We start from the raw sequence: 6,539 nt of genomic DNA, 5'->3' as shown, positions 1-6,539 counted from the left end.
ATTCTACCTTCCGCCTGTGGGCTCATCTGCTAAAAGGCAGAGCAGAAGTGACTTTCTCTGGACATAAGAGAAAACCTGAGGTTGTGAGGTTTGATAGAAAGAGTTCCAGATTAGGATTAGAAGAGCATCTGTGCTGTTAATGAGCTGTGTGACCTTGAGCAATTCACTTCACCTCTCTGAGCTTCAATTTCTTATCTGCAAAATGAACAGCTTAGACTAGGTGATCTCTGAAATCCCCTCCAATTCTCAGATGTTGTGATTTGAAGCAGAATGTCAACCTGACATGGGGATGCTGTGAAAAGTAATAAAAAGGCCAATAAAACTTTGGAGCTCCATGATCCTCAGAACTGCAGGCAGAAAGGATCAGATTGCAATGGCATTTAAGAGACTGCTTTGACACTATGGATGGAGGCCCAGGCAAAACTCAGGAACTTTAGAGAATGCAGCATCAGGACCAAAATAACATAAGGCTGTGGTTCTTCGATTATTTTCTGTCTTGGGCAAATGCTTAGGTTGACTATAGTTTATTTCAGGAATTTCAATACCTATAGTAACAGGAAAAAAACTAGTCATAAATAAGACAGATTAGACAAGCTAAATAAACCCTAATTCTTAAGATATATAACACACTTAAAAGTTCAACCTTACAGTTCAGTCTTTTTAGAAGTTAAGGGAACATGAGAGTAGAAAATTAGTTAAATGTCTTAGAGTTTTCAAAGTCTCATAATTTTTGGCTTTGTTTCTATGACTGAGCACTTTTGTTTGAGAAAACACATTTCCTAACTCACCACCACATAATTTCCACATGACTAGAAACAATCATAGGAAAATATTTATAATGAAATATTAAATAATGATACATGAAGCTCCAAAAGTCTTGGGACCAATGCCATGGTATGTGTCTTACTTCCTACACCCTGGTTTGCAGATGCTTCATTCTTATGACTGTTGTCAGTATTTTGGAAGAAAAAACCTACAGTGACCTTTTCATTTTAATCAAGACACAAAGTATTGAGTTGATTTTAGGGAAAAAGCAGAAGTGGGTACAGTACGTGGTGGCATTTTGCATGCAGAACCCTACTGACACCTGTACACCAAACCCTCTGGGACACGAAAACTCTAATCTTGCTACATAATGCTGTTCCATTTTAGCCTCACATTATTACTTGAATTGAATTTTAAATTAGTCTACTTACAGAACAAATTACCAAAAGTTTAATTTTCCTTTCCCAACAAATCCCACTGCAAGCACCAGCCACCTGAAGCCAAGAGAGTTGTAGGTTTTGTCCAAATGCAGGTAAATATCAAAACCAACTAATTCTCTTGCAAAATAAATATGCGACCCATTTATACTAACAATATTTGGTCAAGCCAGACTTTAGCCAAACATAATCAGAAATGGTCCTTAAGTCGAGCTTTCTTCTTTTTACTCCTAAATAAAATACAGAAAATAATGGAAAGGCTGTTAGCTTCTTGTAATGAAGGCAAAACTGATTGAAAAAAAGATGTAAAAATTAATGATATCGGGCTGACATTATTTAAATAGACAATGGCTCTATCAATAAAAAGAAGCCTTAACAAATGTGTTTCATGACAGAAATATATTAACCACTTTTCATCATCTGGAACCTTCGTAAATCAATAAGAGATATTTACTCTATCCTGCTGGTGTGGCTTTTTGTATTTCTAAGAGGACTCATTTAATTCTGGTTGCCATAGTTACGACAGAGTTCTAGAATGCGTTTTGTTTCATCATAATTGCTGCATGTTAGTATATAAACAGCTGAACTCTACCTTCAACAGGCAGAACTCAATTGTGAATAAAGAAAATTCCTTATCATAAAGTAGTTGAACTAGAATTCAAAACATACCATTGAGCCCTTGCTCTCCTCAGAGAGTTAGCAAATACTTCTCAAACTTTTTTAGCTTAGTTATCTCTGAAAGGCACATCAATAGTATAAGAAGAATGCAGAAGAAGATTTAAAATGTTTAAAGTGATGTGGAGATTTACAGAAGTTAAAATAATTTATTCTTGGTCTGTACCATAAGTCATAAGGAAAATTTTGACCTTTGGGCTATTGATCTATCTTTTTTTACCAAATACCTGTCACTTCATGTAGATATTAAATTTGAAATGTGTTATTTCCCAGCCTATTCAATGCCAATTGGTTCAATATCAGTTTATCCACTAAAAAAAGAAAAAGAAAAACAATCCAGGGAAATTACTCTTAAGCCTGATATGTTTTTAGCTTTAATTTCAAAGGCCACAACGTAAAAGAAAGAAAAGGAAAACATGTATCCTCTTGTTACTTCTTTGAGGTGCAAATATCCAGAAAATATGAAATCAAAAAGAATTGGGGCCATCCCCTGTCGGATCCGGGCTACTGCAGCACTAGGGTGTCTGTTGGTCCCGGCCAGAACACTTCAGTTCTGCCCTGCAAGGATATATTTAATAACTGATTGGTGTGTTCCTTTAATACAAGAAAATGGAAACGGAACAGCCAGAGGAAACCTTTCCCAACACCAAAACCAATGGCGAATTTGGTAAACGCCCTGCTGAAGATATGGAAGAGGAACAAGCTTTTAAAAGATCTAGAAACACTGATGAGATGGTTGAATTACGCATTCTGCTTCAGAGCAAGAATGCTGGGGCAGTGACTGGAAAAGGAGGCAAGAATATTAAGGCTCTCCGTACAGACCACAATGCCAGTGTTCAGTCCCAGACAACAGTGGCCCCAAGAGCACATTGAGTATTAGTGCTGATATTGAAACAATTGGAGAAATTCTGAAGAAAATCATCCCTACCTTGGAAGAGGGCCTGCAGTTGCCATCACCCACTGCAAGGAGCCAGCTCCTGCTCCAATCTGATGCTGTGGAATGCTTAAATTACCAACACTATAAAGGACGCGACTTTGCGAGTTGAGATTGTTGATTCATCAGAGTCTGGCTGGAGGAATTATTGGGGTCAAAGGTGCTAAAATCAAAGAACTTCAAGAGAACACTCAGACAACAATCAAGCTTTTCCAGGAATGTTGTCCTCAATCCACTGACAGAGTGGTTCTTATTGGAGGAAAATCTGATAGGGTTGTAGAGTACATAAAGATCATCCTTGATCTTATATCAGAGTCTCCCATCAAAGGACGTGCTCAGCTTATGATCCCAGTTTTTACGATGAAATCTATGATTATGGTGGTTTTACAATGATGTTTGATGACCACTGGGGACGTCCCGTGGGATTTCCCATGCGGGGAAGAGGTGGTTGTGACAGAATGCCTCCTGGTCGGGGAGGGCGTCCCATGCCTCCATCCAGAAGAGATTATGATGATAAAAGTCCTCGCCGAGGACCTCCTCCACCTCCTCCTGGACGAGGTGGCTGGGGTGGTGGCAGAGCTCGGAATCTTCCTCTTCCTCCACCACCACCACCTAGAGGAGGAGATCTAATGGCCTATGACAGAAGAGGAAGACCTGGAGACCATTATGATGGCATGGTTGGTTTCAGTGCTGATGAAACCTGGGACTCTGCAGTAGACATATGGAGCCCATCAGAGTGGCAGATGGCTTATGAACCACAGGGTGGCTCTGGATATGATTATTCCTATGCAGGGGGTCGTGGATCATATGGTGATCTTGGTGGACCTATTATTACTACACAAATAACTATTCCCAAAGATCTGGCTCGATCTATTATTGGCAAAGGTGGTCAGCAGATTAAACAAATCCGTCATGAGTCAGGAGTATCGATCAAAATTGATTAGCCTTTAGAAGGGTCCAAAGATCGGATCATTACCATTACAGGAACACAGACCCAGATACAGAATGCACAGGATTTGCTGCAGAACAGTGTGAAGTAGTATTCTGGAAAGTTTTTCTAAGACTAGTGAAGAACTGAAGGAGTCCTGCATATTTTTTTTTTTTTTTTATCTGCTTCTGTTTAAAAAGCCAACATTCCTCTGCTTCGTAGGTGTTCAGTGTTTGAGGTGTAGTGAAATCTTTGCTGTCACCAGATATAATGTTTTAGTTCCTTACAAATAGGGTTGGGGGTTGGGGGAGGGTGTGCAGAAACTAACATTGAAATTTTGAAACAGCAGCAGAGTGAGTGAATTTTAATTTTTGTTCATTGTTGGTGGTTTAAAAAAAAAATTCCCCCATGTAATTATTGTGAACACTTTGCTTTGTGGTCACTGTAACATTTGGGAGTGGTGGGACAGGGGAGGAAAAGTAACAATAGTCCATATGTCCCTGGCATCTATTCAGAGCAGTGTGCAGAATGTAATGCTCTTTTGTAAGAAATGTTTTATGATTTTTAAAATAAATTTAGTGAACCTCAAAAAAAAAAAAAAAAAAAAAAAAAGAATTGGATCCCACAACTTGGGAAACAGGGTATTTAGAAATCACAGTGAACAATATATGTGCCCCAAGAAAAACCCAAACACAATTTTCGTAGACAAAAGCCCAGTAATCTGTCAGTAGCAATGCAAATGTCAATTCAGTTAAAAAGATAACCCTTTAAATTTTGAAAAACAAAATACCTCTGTTAATCACAGAATCTTTTAAAATATGTATTTGTCTGGTAAAGTTTGACAATTCTGCCTGTGAAATCTGAAAGGAGAACGTGTCATGAGAATATGGAAGCACAAGAAACTTCAACTAAAATTGTCTTTTCCCATATGGCAACTTAAGACAAATAGTCCTAAGTGTGTTATTTTGAGAGACACACAATTTTGAAATAACTGGAGATACCTCAAGTTATTCTAGAAGTGAAAAGTAGAAAGAATTATTTTGGCTTATTCACCTTAGACTTTTCCTGTTTAGTTAGAGGTTGCATTCAATTACCTTCCATTTGAAACTCTTTTGATTCTATATTTGTAGTATTTATTGTTTCGAGGGGGAACCATTTTCATATATATGTTAGATTTGAATCACGACCATTTGCATGACATTTTATTAAAATATATGGTTTGAACATGAATAAGACAGTGTGTTAATTATTCAAGAGATATGAAGATAAATAAGATAATTCTTACCCACAGGAACACGTCCTAGAAGAACTAAGTAGAAAAATAAGGAGAAGTGTTAAGATAAATAATACTAGGTAATTACATAATATGGGCTGTGTATGAATGGGATAAAAGAAGTAAGAGCAGAGAGTTGTGACAGTAAACACAGCAAAGACATACGCCCTTCGCTAGATCAGAAAAGGCTTCAAGGAGGCACTGGCATTTGAGTTGGACGCCATTAAAGGAAGTTCAACAGACTAGCTTTAGTGAGGCACATTCTAATATTCTGAAAGGCGGAAAAATACTAGCAAAAATAAAAATGATGATCAGGACAAGATATGTGAACTTTTTTTTCCAGAAGCTTGACAAACTTTTAGTAGATGTTGGTATAAGCAAATGCAGACTAACTGAAGTACATGTTGTCATTTTTAAAAAGCCACACAATGGTTGTGAAAAATTTAAGTTATTTTTGTATATTGAGAGCAGGGATATTTCCATCACATGGTAGAGCCTAGAAAGGGACATTGTATTTCCTGAGTGATAAAAAGTAGCAGCTGTTGGGGCAAAGAACGGGCTGTAGAAAGAATACTTGCTCTGACTCTTACTAACTGGGTGAAACTGGAAAAGGTACTTAACCTTCCATGACTGATTTCTTATCTAAAGTAGGAATATTAACAGTGCCTACTTCCTAGGTTGTCATGAGTATTAAATGAATTATTAGGTATAAAACACTTGAACTAATGCATAGCAAATAGTAAGCACTCAGTGTTGTATTAGCTCATTTTCATTATGTGGAGCAGAGATGAAACTACTTCCTTGTAGATATAGGTATTTTTATGTTAATTTTCTTTAGAAATGATCTGCTTTGGATCATTTAAGAACTTCAGCAATGGAGGGAAAACTAAAGTTAAACTAAACTTGCCAATTAAAGATAACTTCCTTTCAAAAGTCCTTCAAGTTTCTTTCTCCTCTTGCAGTGGTTCTAGAATATAGCTACACTTTTTAGTCATATGAAGATTTCTTAAAAATACTAATGCCAGGATCCTACCTCCAGAGATTCTAATTTAATTGGCCTTGGCTGTAAGGAGTTTTAAAAGCTTCCCAGGTGATTTTAATGTACAGCCAAGGTTGAGAATCACTGAGCCAATGGGTAAATCATCTGCCAATTTGAAGTTCAAAATCCCTGTAAGTGCCGATTCATGCCTTCTTATCAGGTATTTCTGTCCTCGCCTCTGTCCCCCTCCCACTGGCACAGGGGGACAGTGTGACTCCTCACAGCGATGGGTCTCTGACTTGGGGCTTCACTAGTCTCCACTCTCATGAAGTTGGCCTACTTTTGTTCCTGGGAGGCTTGCACTGCTGTCCACTGAAGAGTGGATCCGGGATGAGCACTGACTGCCTGCCTGGTTACCAGCCCAGGTAACACTTGATCCCACCTGGCTTTGTAGGCACTTTGCTGGATGTGCTGCTGAAGCCCACCCTCACACAGCTACCTCTGGCTGTGAAGTCCTGTGCCTGTAGCCTCTTTGTCTTTACACCTAG

The 6,539-nt window shown here is 38.3% G+C and overlaps 1 pseudogene; it reads left to right on the top strand.

The window, feature by feature from the left end:
- Positions 1 to 2,384: 2,384 nt before the first annotated feature.
- Positions 2,385 to 3,872, top strand: LOC137751987 (heterogeneous nuclear ribonucleoprotein K pseudogene; annotated as a pseudogene).
- Positions 3,873 to 6,539: the final 2,667 nt, after the last annotated feature.

This window comes from Eschrichtius robustus, chromosome 18 (assembly GCF_028021215.1).
Source record: "Eschrichtius robustus isolate mEscRob2 chromosome 18, mEscRob2.pri, whole genome shotgun sequence".
In the NCBI taxonomy this organism is placed as follows: domain Eukaryota; kingdom Metazoa; phylum Chordata; class Mammalia; order Artiodactyla; family Eschrichtiidae; genus Eschrichtius; species Eschrichtius robustus.
The sequence above is the reverse complement of the archived record's forward strand: the minus strand, read 5'-3'. Positions and strand labels throughout refer to the sequence as shown.